Genomic DNA, 12,932 nt, shown 5'->3' on the forward strand with positions numbered 1-12,932 from the left:
GCCTACTCTGTAAGTGGGGAGCATAACCCCTACTCCTGGAGTGTTGACAAGGTTTAGTGACATCTCATTTGTCCCTAACACAGCTGGGCAGCTCAGCAAATTAGGTGACTGTGTTATTCACTGTCCAAACCAGGATGGTTTCAGAGTGAAAGGGGATGTTATTAATAATTAGTCTGGGACCACAGGTATAAACCAGGACTGTCCAAGGCATCCTGGGATCTACAGTCACCTGTCTGCAGGTCATGAACAGGTATGACAAGGCGTGTCATGGGTGCCCTGTTATCTTTCCACAGTGCTTGTTGGTAGACAACGGCTTCTGGGGCCTTAAAAAGGGATTGACCAGGAACAATACAGTGTAACATTTATGGAGCATTTTCGCTGCACACCAGACACCTTGTTTCCTCGTGGAATTGTACAATAGCTTTTACACCCACTTCACAGATGAGGACCCAGGCTCACAGGGGACAGGGGACTTGCCAAGATCTCACAACCAGGAAGGGGCAGAACTGAGGCCCGAAAGCAGGAGATGTACCTGCTGGACCGCACTGCCCACTTCCCCACCAGAGCAGGTCAGGCCTTCTGTCCCAGCCAGCCGTACAGAGGAGAGGAGGCCAGGTGGGAGCCACCTCCCTGCCAGCTAACCGGGCTGCTGGCTCTTGGGCATTCAGGCCCTGGGCCTTTGGTGTCCTGCATCCCACCAGCAGGCCATCTGCACAGTTGGTCTCCCAGGATGGAGAGTCTCCCCGATCAGCTCAGCAGCTGTCAGTATTAAAGAATGAGATGGGGAGAGAAATCCATAAACTGCGGTTTTGAAAAACCTGTTTGTTGGGTGAGCTATTGATTGACTGGAAGGCTTCTCCCAAATCACCATTTAAGCTTAATGGCCAACAGAGGATTGGGAGGTCAGGCACAGAAAAGGGAGAGGGAAAATGTCACACACACACACACCACCTCCAGCCTATTGCCCTCCCAGAATAACTTGCTTGGGCCTCCCATGGCAGTCCCCTCCCCTTCCCTGGGAGCACTGCCCCTGCAGCCTTAGGACAATTCTTTGGGGATCAGCTGTTCCCTAAATCTGAAGCTCCCAGTCTCCACCTCCTGCATGGTGAGATTGTGGTCTGAAATGCAGTGTGGTGCCCTTGAAGAAGCGGTGGGGGGAGGTCAGCAGCCTTGCTCCCCCAGCAGAACGGAGCCAATCGCTTACCCTGCCACTTCCTAGCCATGGCAGCTTGGGCCAGTGACTGCCTCTCCCTGAGCTTAACTCTGCAAAAGGGGCCTTCGAAACACTTTGCAGGGTTCGAGGAGACTCAGATTTCCGCTCGGCTGGTCTTGACACAGAGAAGTTCGGGATGCTCCTTTCTGAGTCAGGTGCGGATGGAGACGGGCATGTTTCACTTGGGATTCTCTGGAGCAAGACAGGCCCTCTCAGAATCCCTGCCAAGAGCTGACAGGCTCCGGGGGGCCCTGAGGGCTTCTCCTGCCCTCCCAGCCCGCCTGCTGTCAGTCTTACCCCAGAGAGGCCCTCTGCTCCCCTCTCCCACCTGGTCTCAGCAGCAGCAGGCATCCTACGTCTCTGCGTTCTTCCAGCTCCTCATTCGTGTTCATCTGGCTGGGGTGCCTGTACCCCGTGGGAGGTCACCGGTGAGGAGCCTTCCTTAGACCAGGAAGCCCACTTCTCAAATAGACCTCCTTCCACCACATCAAGTGGGACCCTTTCCCCAGAACTCTGCACTTGACTCTCAGCAGATCCTTCTTGACACCTCCTCTTGGTCAGTCAGTCCTGGGGAAGGGCACAGGGAGGATTCACACCTGGACCCCGCCCTTACTGAGCACTCAGTCTGATAGGGGAGACAGATACGGACACCAGCCATACCAAACCCAGGGTGATCCCTACTGTGCTTGAGGGACGTCCTCGGGCCAGGCAGGGAGCAGAACCACCTCTAACTCAGCCCTCCCGACAGGGTGCGTGGCTTGGCAAGCTGAGCATGGACTGAATTTCAACCTACTTACCCCTCTGAGAAGCATCTTGTTCAATGAAAAATCTACACAACCATATAGGGCAGCCTGGAAGGAGGCAAGATCCATGGAGGAGAAGACAATTAGAAGACTGACTTAGAGTGACCCTCTAAGTCAGAGATGGTGCTCACAAGGCTGCAGGTGGGAGATCCGTCCTGCAGGGGCCCGTGAGCACACGAGGAAGGAGAGAGGGCCGGGGATGATGTCACTGGAGAATGACTCTAAGCAGCACTAGAAAGGAAGTGGGCCTTGTCCTCAGAATTCCCAGATGCCATGTTTAAGAGTTTTGAGGCGACGCTAGTGTCCAAAGGGAGCCACAGAGGGGCTTTCAGCAAGGGAGCAATGGCACCCAGCTGCTGCTTGGAGGGTCGGTTGGTGGGGAGAAGCTGATGAGGGAGGAGGTTTAGGGAAACAGCCCCACTGTACTCTGGGATGGAAGACCAGTGAAGGTAGTGCCTGCCCCAGCTTGTTCAGCATGCTTAGTACAGTACCAGGTGCCCAATAGACGCTCAATACGTAGTTCCTGAGTTGATTATTAACCCGGAAGGGGGGGTGGGGCGGGAGGGTTAGAATTTTGGCTCAGTTCTCCTCATTTGAGACCCGGGATCCGTGGCTTCTTAACCAGGGGCAAAACATTGGGCTAAACTCGGTTCTTCCTTTTGAGAAGAGAAAGAGACCCTCAGGTTGCTCCCCTGTGACATGGGGTAATGCCCCAGAGTAGAATGTGAATGACAAAAGGAATGTCTGAGTGCCTAGAAAAGCAGGAAGGTGTGCTGATCCCTCTTACCTTGTTTCTCCATCTACCTCACCCTTTCCATCCACCCATCCACTTATCTAGCCATCCGTTGGTCCACCCACTCATTTATCCACCCGTCCATCTGTTCATCTACTCATCCATCCACCCATCCATCCGTCTCTCTACCACCTATCCATCTAACCCATCTGTCCTTCATTTGCCCATCCATTTATCCACCCATCCATCTGATCAACCACCCACCCATCTGTCTGTCTGTCTACCCACCCACCCACCCATTGTCACCAGGGTCTACTCCATACCAGACCCCGTGTCAGACAAATGAAGACATAACAGTGAAACATACAGATGTAGCCTGCCCTCGTGGGCTCACAGCGCAGGAGACAGACAAGTAGTCAGATATCCAGGTGCAGCACACTTCACTCCAGTGACACCAGGGCCAGTTTGTACATCTGTGAGACAAGCCCCTGGGTTCCATTTCTGGGAGATGAGCAGAGTCTAGCTCTTAGAGACAGTGTTCCCGGAACCAGACTCTTAGTCCAGTTCACATGACTTTCTTGAGCTTCTCCCCATGCCAGACCCTGTTCTAGTGTTGGGCCACTGAGGCAAGGTCCTTGCCCTGGACCGGGGAGGGGTTGTGGGGGGGGGGGGCAGGGGCAGGGTGTGGCTCACATTGTGTGCTGGCTTTAGAGTTGCTGAGGTGAACTGAGCAAAGTCATGGCCTAAAAGGAAGGGAGGGAAGAGATACAGTCAGAACTTGATATGTGCCCTAAACGCTCTAACGTCAAGGTTCAGGAGTTTGCTGAAAGGAAGGACTGATACATTTTGCTTTGGTGGATCAGGGAAGGTCTTCTTTAGGTAAGAGGCAACAAATAAACTCACTATTTTAAATAAATATCCTTTTCTTATTATTACCAATGCAATACATGCTAGGAAAATTCAGATAATATAGAATATAAAATGTATAAACAAAAATGGGAGGGGCACCTGGGTGGCTCAGTTGGGTAGGCAACCAACTTTGGCTCAGGTCATGATCTCGTTGCTTATCGGCTTGAGCCCCGCGTCAGGCTCTGTGCTGACAGCTCAGAGCGTGGAGCCTGCTTCAGATTCTGTGTCTCCCTCTCTTTCTCTGCCTCTTCCCTACTCACGCTCTGTCTCAAAAATAAACATAAAAATTTTTTTTTTGATGGGAAATAATTTCCTCCCCCTCCCCCAACCAGGACCAGTCTCTGGAGATAGACTCCTGAAGAAGGTGGGATACATCCCTGCAGACATTGTTCTACACATTTACTTTCTGTTCCATGCGCATAAGTTTTATATAGAACAGGATGATGCTGCACAGGCCATTTGGCGACTTGTAGTTCCAGGGCAGTGCCCTTCATGTCAGCGCGTCAGCTGGCCCAGTTCCCGAGCAATGGACGGGGTGGGGGTGGGGGGTTGACCTGATTTTGAGCATCACACCTACTTCCACGGTGAACAGCCTTGCACAACGGCTTTGCACACACGTGCAAGAACTGGGTTAGGATGTGGATTGGGAGCCCGCTGGATGGACCTGAGGGGAAAGGCACTGGCAGAAGACAGCAGATGCGAATGCCCAGCCTCTGCCTGGGAATGGTCAGTGGCTCCGGGCGGCCCTTGTGGGAAGGCACGCTGTGGGGAGGCTCACAGCTCTAGGGGGAGGGGGAAAAGGCAGCTCTCCAGCATGTGGCCCTGACTCTATGTGGTACGCCTTTATATTTTTTCAGCACGTTGTGAAATTCATAACACTCAGTAATGACTTCCTCACTGTAGTGGGGAAAGAGAAGGAAAGAAAAAAAAAAAAAGGTCTTTGAAGAAAAATGAACCCTGGCGGGCGTGGACTCCATTTGTAACAATATGGAAATTGATTGTTGAGTCGGAGGAATATTTTGTAGTTTGCTTAGCTGTGCTCGGCACTAATAGCAGGGAACATTAGTGAACCCAGGGAATGAGTTATGGGCACATTAAGGAGGCCTCGAGGCAGGTTCCCAGCCCCTTGGGTCTGCCTGCCAGGGGCACAAGCCCCTTCCTGCCCTGGGAGAACCCGGCTGGGCTGGAGCCCTGCAGCTGGAGGAAAACACAGGTGCCATCCTGGCAGAGTGGTGGTGGGGGCAGGACTAGGGTTCGGATCTCAACCCCTCCCACTTGCTGTGCTGTGTTACCTTGGGCAGGTGACTTGGCCTCTCTCAGTCTTAGCTTTCTCATCTGTACAAGGGTGCTAACCATCCCTTGCCTAGGGAGTGTGGAAATACTGGAAGAAAGAATGAATATAAAGCAAGGAGCACAGGGGTCGGCACAGTGGTGACTCAGCAAGCCAGAGGTGAACACACAGACACCTGAGTGGATGGATGGTGGCTGGAATCAGGCAGATGGATGCTGGGCTACCAGTTGGAGGCATTAGGAATGAGTAACAGGCTGCCCAGGACAATAAGGGTCACCAGGACTGAGGAGGCCGCCACTGTAGGAACCCCAAATTGGGGCCAAGTAACTGGGTGGAGGGAGGCGATGATTCCAGCCCTGTGTACACATGAGCAGCTTCCAGACTCAGAGCTCCCCCTGGATGGGGCATCAACTGCTGTACGTCTTGACTTGGCCGCTGCAAGGGCTCTGCTGACCTGAAGTCCTGGTCCTCACCCATCCAGATCCCTGGTTCTTACTTGGTGAGAAGCACCCATCATCCTCCTGGGTGTTTAGGTCAGATTCCTGATGCCTGTCACTCCCTCACCTCCTACCTACATCCTGGCCGTTTGACCCCTTGACTGACACTCAAATCTTGTGTCCCCTTCTTTCTGTACCTTCAGCCATCCCCCAGCCCAGGCCTTCCCATCCTTCCCCTGAACAACTGCAAGGGCATCTTCTCAGCCTCCCTGCCTGCCAGCCACCACTACACCCTGAAGTCAGAGTGCGCTTCTTAACATTTATTTATTTTTGAGACAGAGAGAGACAGAGCATGAACAGGGGAGGGGCAGAGAGAGAGGGAGACACAGAATCGGAAGCAGGCTCCAGGCTCTGAGCGGTCAGCCCAGAGCCCGACGCGGGGCTCGAACTCACGGACCGTGAGATCATGACCTGAGCCGAAGTCGGCCGCTTAACCGACAGAGCCACCCAGGTGCCCCTAGAGTGCACTTCTTAAAATGTCAATCTGACCTCGTCACTTTCTTGCTTAAAAGCTTTCCGTGCTCGGGGCGCCTGGGTGGCTCAGTCAGTTAAGCATCCTACTCTTGATTTCGGCTCAGGTCATGATCTCACAGTTTCGTGACTTGGAGCCCCACATCTGGCTCTGTGCTGACCCTGCAGAACCTGCTTGGGACTCTCTCTCTCTGCCCCTCCCCTGCTCACACTCTTCTGTCTCTGAAAATAAATAAGTAAACTTTAAAAAAAAAAAAAAAAAAAAAAAAAAAGCCTTCCGTGCTCTTCAGCACCCTTCCGGGAATCCAAGACCTTCTAGGAGCTTCCCAGAGGCAGCTCCCTTACTGAATTCCCTGCGTCTTCAAAGCCTCCCCGCCTCGTGTATGCCCTAGCACCAGAGTTCTCAAACCCAAGCAGCCACTGGAATCTCTAGAGGGCTTATTAAACTACAGATTGCTACTTCCACTTGCCCAGAGTAAACCTGGGGTAGGGCCTGAGAATCTGCATTTCTAGGAAGACATCTAGTTGATGCTGAAGCCACTATTCTGGGGAACCTCACCTTGAGAACCATTATTCTAAGCACACAAAATGTCTTACTGTTCTCAAACATCAGTTTTATCCCTGTCTCCAAAGCTTTGCACCTGCTGTATCTGCTAAGAATGTGTTCTTCCTTTCTTTTCTCAACCTGGTGAACTCCTGTTCATTGTCTCCCCGTATCCCCAGGCGGTGGCTCACCAGGAGCCCCTCTGTTACAGTGCCCTTTTGTCCCTGTTGGTTCTGCACAGGTGAGAACTCTTGTGTGACCACCTCCGAGTCTCCATGCCCAGCCACTGAAGGCTGCTCAGGCAAGCCTCAGAGGGCTTTCTGCCCTGCCCAAGTGTCTGGGCAGCTTGTCCTGGCCCATCAAGCATGGGGTCTGACTGCCAGGGGCATGGGCCGTTTGTAGGGATGCAGACTCGGTCAGCCTTCCTGGAGGCCAGAGGGAGCGGAGGCCTCTGGGAAGACAAGAGCAGGGCAGCTCTGAGCGGTCAGCTGAAAGACAGGCGGGGCTCCGAGGGGGCAGCTGGGTGTTTTGTTTTAATCACGAGTGAGATGCTGACGTGGGCCTCCCTGGGGATGACGAGGGGGAGACCAGCCCCACGGGCGGTGGAGGCGTTTCTGCAAACAGTGAGGAAAGCCCAAGTCAGCAGCGGCTGGGGGGCGGGGGGCAGCGGTCCTGGAAAGAGAACATTCCTTATGCCAGGACAGGCGGTGGAGAGAGCCCCGTGATGGCCCCGCGGCCTCCTTTCTGGCTGTCCGCTCTCAGGCCTGGCCCCGCACGCCCTGCGCTGCCCTTCTTCGGGGCCAGGGCCTCGCAGGAAGCCCCGTTAGGAGTCGCCGTGCAGCTGGAAGTTGTTGGCCACAGCAAAACTTCCAGCGCATCCTTTCCGTGGGTGCCCTGGGCGGCCCTCGGCAGGCCGGGGAAACTGCTCGCCATACCTATTTTAAACACCAGTGTAATGGTTTATGGCCCATAGAGGGATAATTACGGAGTGCAGAACCCGGCTTTTATGGCCCCTCCTCCCCGGGGCGCACTTAGAGAACAGTATGTGTCATGTAGCCAATTTAGATAATGATTCTGATAAAGATAAACGGAATTGTTTATTATAAGTAATTGGGTCTGCTAAGGCCCAGATGAGGCAGTGATGGGGAAAGATGCAGTTGGATGTGGGGATGTGGGGACAGGGGCCTGCATGGGGCTCCAGGGTGGAGATGGGCTTCCCTCTCACTCTGCGTGTTCGTCTCTCTCCCCTCTCCCTCACCTCCCTCTCTTCTCTGGGGCTGAATGGATCCTCCTCCGTCTGCTCCTGGGCATAAATAAATCATGGGGTTTTCTGTCGAGTCAGCTGAGTGGGGGGAGGCACCTGGAAGGAGGGCCGGGAGGAGCTGGAGGGGGTTCCGACCCGCACTAGGCTCCAGGGCGGCCTGGCCTGTCGGCTACAGACCCCATGCAGGTCTCTAGACCCCTGAGGGCTGCTGTCCTCCTGGCAGGCAGCTGGCAGGTGCAAGGCGGGGGCAGGGTGCAGGGAACTGGGGCAGCCTAGAGCTGAGATGCAGAGCTCTCTCAAGGGGGGAGACGGTGGTGGCCTCCTGTTGGGGGTCTTTGTGAAGGATAAACAAAACGAAGGCCCTCTGAGCCCACCCCCACCCCACAACACACACACCTGAGACCTCTAATTATGCCTCAGCCCCAGGCAGGGCCGTGGGAACGCTGCCCCTTTAACCTACCCGCCTGACCCCTCTCCCCCAGGTCCCAAGTCCCTCTCCTGAGGCCTCCTGGGTCTCAGCGCCTGGCTCTTCAGGGAGGAAAGGAATCCTGAAGACCTGGATTCTGCAATATAGAGGGATCAGAGATCAGAACCTCTGAAAATAGGACCCAGGTCATCAGGGTCTGGGGATGAGGATCCCCAGAAGCCAAGCCCTGAGCTGGGGGTTTAACAAGCAGGGACGTGCACTCACGGATCCAATAAACCAATGCCCTTGAGGGGGATGGGGACCTACAAGCCGGAATCTTAGATGGAGTTTCCGACATACTGGTTCAAATGGGAGCCTCACAATCAAGGTTTGTGCTTAGGTCATCCCACAAAATAGGGGAATCCTATAAATTGGGGTTCTTGAGCTAGGTGGCCCTCCATGCCAGGGCTATTGAGACGAAAAACCACAAGCCAGGGTGCCTGAGGTGGGAGGGGGAGGTCCCTTAGGTAGATACCCCATGAGGCTCAGGGATCTTTGAGGCAGGGTCCCCACAACAGAGGCCCCCCAGTGGCCCATCAGACCCAGGTGTAGGGGCCCCAGCTTGCTGCCTGCGGCTGCAGCTCCCCCGGGTTGAAACTCAAACCGGAGGAGCGGCCTGTCACTGTGCCTGTGATCCGCGGCATGATTGAAAGGGGGCGCGGTGGGGCGGGGCGGGGTGCAGGCCCCCAGGCAGCCCCTCTGCGTGGCGCAGCAGCACAGCAGGAGTCTGAGGAGGAGAAAAAGCGGGGATTTTCTCTTTCTTCCCTGCCTGCTTATCTGATCGCAGCAGAGGGAAGGGCTCCGGTTCAAAGGCAGTGTCCTTATCAGCTGGGATTTGTTTGGGGCGTGATAGCTGCACCTGGCGGGGAAGCCTTCCTGCAGGTGGGGGGCGGGGGAGGCAGCCAGGGCAGGTCTGGGGCTCCAGATCTGTTGGTGTGCACACATCTTTACTCACATCCATGGCCTGTGTGCCGTGTGTGTCTGTCCACATGCATCTCTTACACATGCACGACTCTGTGCTTTTGGGTGGGCACAAAACAGACATGCTCTGTGCAGGGGACAAGAGGAAGGGGCCCAGACCTGGCCTGGTGATGCTGGTCCCTGAATCCAGCACTTCCCTGTGGGAACAAGGGTGTCACAGGTCACTCGTGGGTATAGCAGGGACAGGGGAGGAGAGAGGGACATGATGCTGAGGTGTGGCCCTGGTGATGTCAATAGGGAAGAAAGAACCCTTGGGAGAGGCCAAATCGGGTGAGCAGGGCTGGTCCAGCCCAGGGCCGGGCAAGCTGAAGAGGGATACCAGCTAGAGGGCCAGGGACAGAGCCATGGGGCCTGGCTCTTTTTGTTCTAGGAGTTGACTTAGCTTGAAACCCTCCCCCCCACCCCAAACCCATGCTCCTCTGCACTGTTTTTTCAAGTACGTGTTTCTTAATTAAACTTTTTTTTTTTTTTTTTTTTTTTTTAAAGAGAGAGTGCACGCGTGTGCAAGCAGGGGAGAGGGGCAGAGAGAGAATCTCAGCAGGCTCTTTGCTCAGTGTGGAGCCCGACTTGAGGCTCAGTCCCATGACCCTGAGATCATGACGTGAGCCAAAATCAAGAATCAGACTCTCAACTAACTGAGCCACCCAGGCACCCCTAATCTTTTTATTTTGAGATAATAATAGATTCATGTGAGATCGTAAGGGAAAATACAAAAAGATCCCCCAGTACCTTTTACCCAGTTTCTCCCAGTGGAAATGTCTTGTATGGACTATAGTATGATATCACAATTAGGACATTGACATCAATCCAATGCACCCATCTCATGCAGATTTCTTCCTCTTTACACATATGCATTCATGTTTCTGTGTGTGCCTGGAGGTCTGTGTGATTTTATCTCAGGTAGGTTCCTGTATCCACCACCACAGATGTGATACCGAACAGTTAGTTCTCTCACAAAGATTCCTCCTGTTGTGCTGTTATAGCCACACCCCTCTCCCCCTCACTCCCCATCCCTAACCCCCTGGGTTTTTTGTTTTAATTTTAGTGAATGGCACCTCTATCTGCCAGGCTCCCAAGCTGAAAATCCCACCTCTGTTTCTCGCCCACATGCATCAAGTCTTCAATGCCTGGCCATTCACCTACCGAATCAGTTCTGGAACTCTCTCCTCTCTACCCGCCCATCACTGCCCTGGCTCATGTGTCCATTTTACCTGGGCTCTCCCCTTCCAGGCCTGGCCCAGCCAACCCACCCAGGGTTGAGAAGGTGCTGGAACCTTCTCAAATGCAGCATTAGCCACATCACTGCAGACCCCAGATGTCTCCCAGCTCCAGTGTTAAGAGAGGGACACACTGTAAGCTCTGCCGTGCCCACCTCCTCAGCCTCCACCTGCTTCCACTCTGCGTTCCAGCCATTCTGGGCTACGTGCCGGCCCTGGGATGTGTCCCCGCTGCTGGCGTGCAGCACGCACCCCTGCCTCTTTCTCTTGGGTAATTCCTGCCCCTCTTGCCAGTCTCAGCTGGACTACAATATCCAGGGAGCCTTCCCCAACACTCTGTCTGCATTTGCCGCCCCTTGGCTGGGCTCCCACAGCCCGCCGTGCTTCCCCCATCCCAGCCCCGATCCCATGTATTGTCATGGTCTGTTTACTCGCTAGTCTTCCCCAGAGACAGCAAATAACTCGAAGGCAGGGGCTGTGTCTGGTTCAGCACTGTGAGCCTTGTGTCTACATGGCAGGGAGTAGGCGCCCAAATCCAGTTTGCATGAATGATGAACACATGGGTGGGCGGGCGCTAGGTACGCAGGTTGGCCTGGTGTAGCCACTTGGGGTGGGGACAGCCAGTCAGGGGTTAAGGCCAGTGGAGGAAGAGATTTCCTTCGTTCTTACCAAACTGCAGCCACATGTCCCAGAATAGAGCCTTCCCCCTGTGACCTCTGCCTTCTCCCCTGTGACCTGAGTGCCAAAGGCAGAGCAGCTGACTCTAGAGAAGGAAATAAAGGAACAACTATTGAGTGCCTTCTGAATGCGAGGCCTAGAGCTTGCCACAGGGAACAGGGTGGGCCAATGGGAAGAGTAGGGACACTTGTGACACAATGCTGCTTTTGGCAGGTGTGTGACCTTGGACAAGTCCCTTTACCCTGTGAAATGGGGAGGTGATGACCGTGTCTTTCACGTGCATTTCCTAAGAGGAGACAGGGAAGCAGGAGGTGTGAGAGTCGTAAAACCATGCTTTTGTTGTGGGATAATTCACTTGGGGGGAGGCCCTCAAAGGTGCCCTGGCTGGGGGCTGAAGCCAGGAAGGCCTGCTGGCTCTGCCTTTCAGCTCTCCTGTGGCAGTGCCCTTGGATGAGAACATCTAAGTGCCCTCCCTGTGCAAGAGAGTGGGGACAAGCCCAATGGGTGAGGCTGAGGGAGCCGGCCAGAGCGCGAGAAGTTGGGGGTCCTGCCCAGCACAGAGTTGCTCTCTCCCAAGAGGGAAGACAGGCAGGCAGACGGAAAGGGGAGCCAGATTGACTGGCACCCCCAGGTGGAATCCTGGCTCTGCCTCCTGCCTGCTGAGAAGCTCCCCACAGCATAAGCATAGGCAGCCAGAGGTCTTTGCTGTTTTGTTTACCCATGTATCTTGGGCAGAGCAGTATTTGGCACACAGTTGCTGCCCAAGAAATATTTGTTGAATGACCCAATCAACCTTGGACAGGTCCTTTCGCTACTTAAGCCTCAGTTGGAAATGGGAGTATAATGTTGTTGTGTTGTTTTAGCTATAATTCACGTAACAAAACGTCATGTAAAATTCACTGTTTCAAAGTGTACGGTCCAGTGGTTTTTAGCATATTCCCAAGGTGGAATGCCGCTGTTTTGGTCATTGAAAGTGACAGCGTGGGGCAAGCGATTCTCAAAGGGACTGGCTCACGCTGCTCGGGGGATGGTGATGTGTTCGCCGTGTATGGTATGTACCTGCTACTTCCCGAAAGGGCATTAGCAGCTCCCAAGATTCTTCAAATAAAAACAGTGGGTCAAATTTGTGGCGAGTACAGGGGAAGTAAATCAAGTACCCAAGCTGACATCTTACCAGAATGGGGATTAAAAGCTCTGAGCATCCCAGCAGCCAAGACAGAAGAGGAAATAGGACAGAGCAGAAAATTCCCATTGTCTGGCCACAGAAGGCTGTTGACTACGGCAGCAGAGATTTTTTTTTTTTCCTCCTGTTACCAGATTCATTTTTTGCAGGTGTCTTATGTGAGGAATGGGAAATGGACGGGCGTCCAATCCCAAACCCTTGCGTGGTGCCTGCCCATCAGAGGCTCTCATTAAACCTTTCCATGAAGTCAAATAGTGTATCATCAACAGAGGCTGCATCCCCTAGCTCATGGTTTCAAAAAGACAAGGGCGAAGGGCTCAGAAGCGGCTCGGAGAAGGCATTTCTAGGGTAATATGCCAAGGAAGGAAGGATGTGATGCTCCAGGGAACTTGAGGGACACAGGAGCAGGTAGAACTTGGGAGCCCAACAGGAGGGAGGTGGCACATTGTTGCTGTCCGTCCCTCAGGTCTCTGTGCCTTCGTCTGGTTAGAACTGAGCTCTAGTGAGAGTCTGCACCACAGTGAGATGGCAGTGTTGTTCAGTCCAGGCGCTCTTGACCTGGCCCAGGTCATCCTTTCCTGGTGGCAGGGGCCGGTGGGGATGGGGGGGGCTGGCCTACGCACTGAGAACATCTCAGCCTCTACCTACAAATGCCACCAGCACCACACCTGCAGTCATGACA

The 12,932-nt window shown here is 54.0% G+C and overlaps 1 protein-coding gene and 1 long non-coding RNA gene across 3 annotated transcripts in view; one reads left to right on the forward strand and one right to left on the reverse strand.

Moving 5' to 3' along the window:
• LMX1B (LIM homeobox transcription factor 1 beta) overlaps positions 1-12,932 on the forward strand; it is a 79,876-nt gene that overhangs the window by 29,853 nt on the left and 37,091 nt on the right. The window lies entirely within an intron of this gene.
• LOC122205443 lies at positions 418-3,380 on the reverse strand. The gene is made up of 5 exons (XR_006196055.1): positions 3,117-3,380; positions 2,011-2,064; positions 1,542-1,780; positions 1,205-1,405; positions 418-759 (listed from the first exon to the last, which is right to left on the reverse strand). It is a non-coding gene; the product is annotated as an uncharacterized LOC122205443 (long non-coding RNA).

This window comes from Panthera leo, chromosome D4 (genome assembly GCF_018350215.1).
Source record: "Panthera leo isolate Ple1 chromosome D4, P.leo_Ple1_pat1.1, whole genome shotgun sequence".
NCBI lineage: Eukaryota > Metazoa > Chordata > Mammalia > Carnivora > Felidae > Panthera > Panthera leo.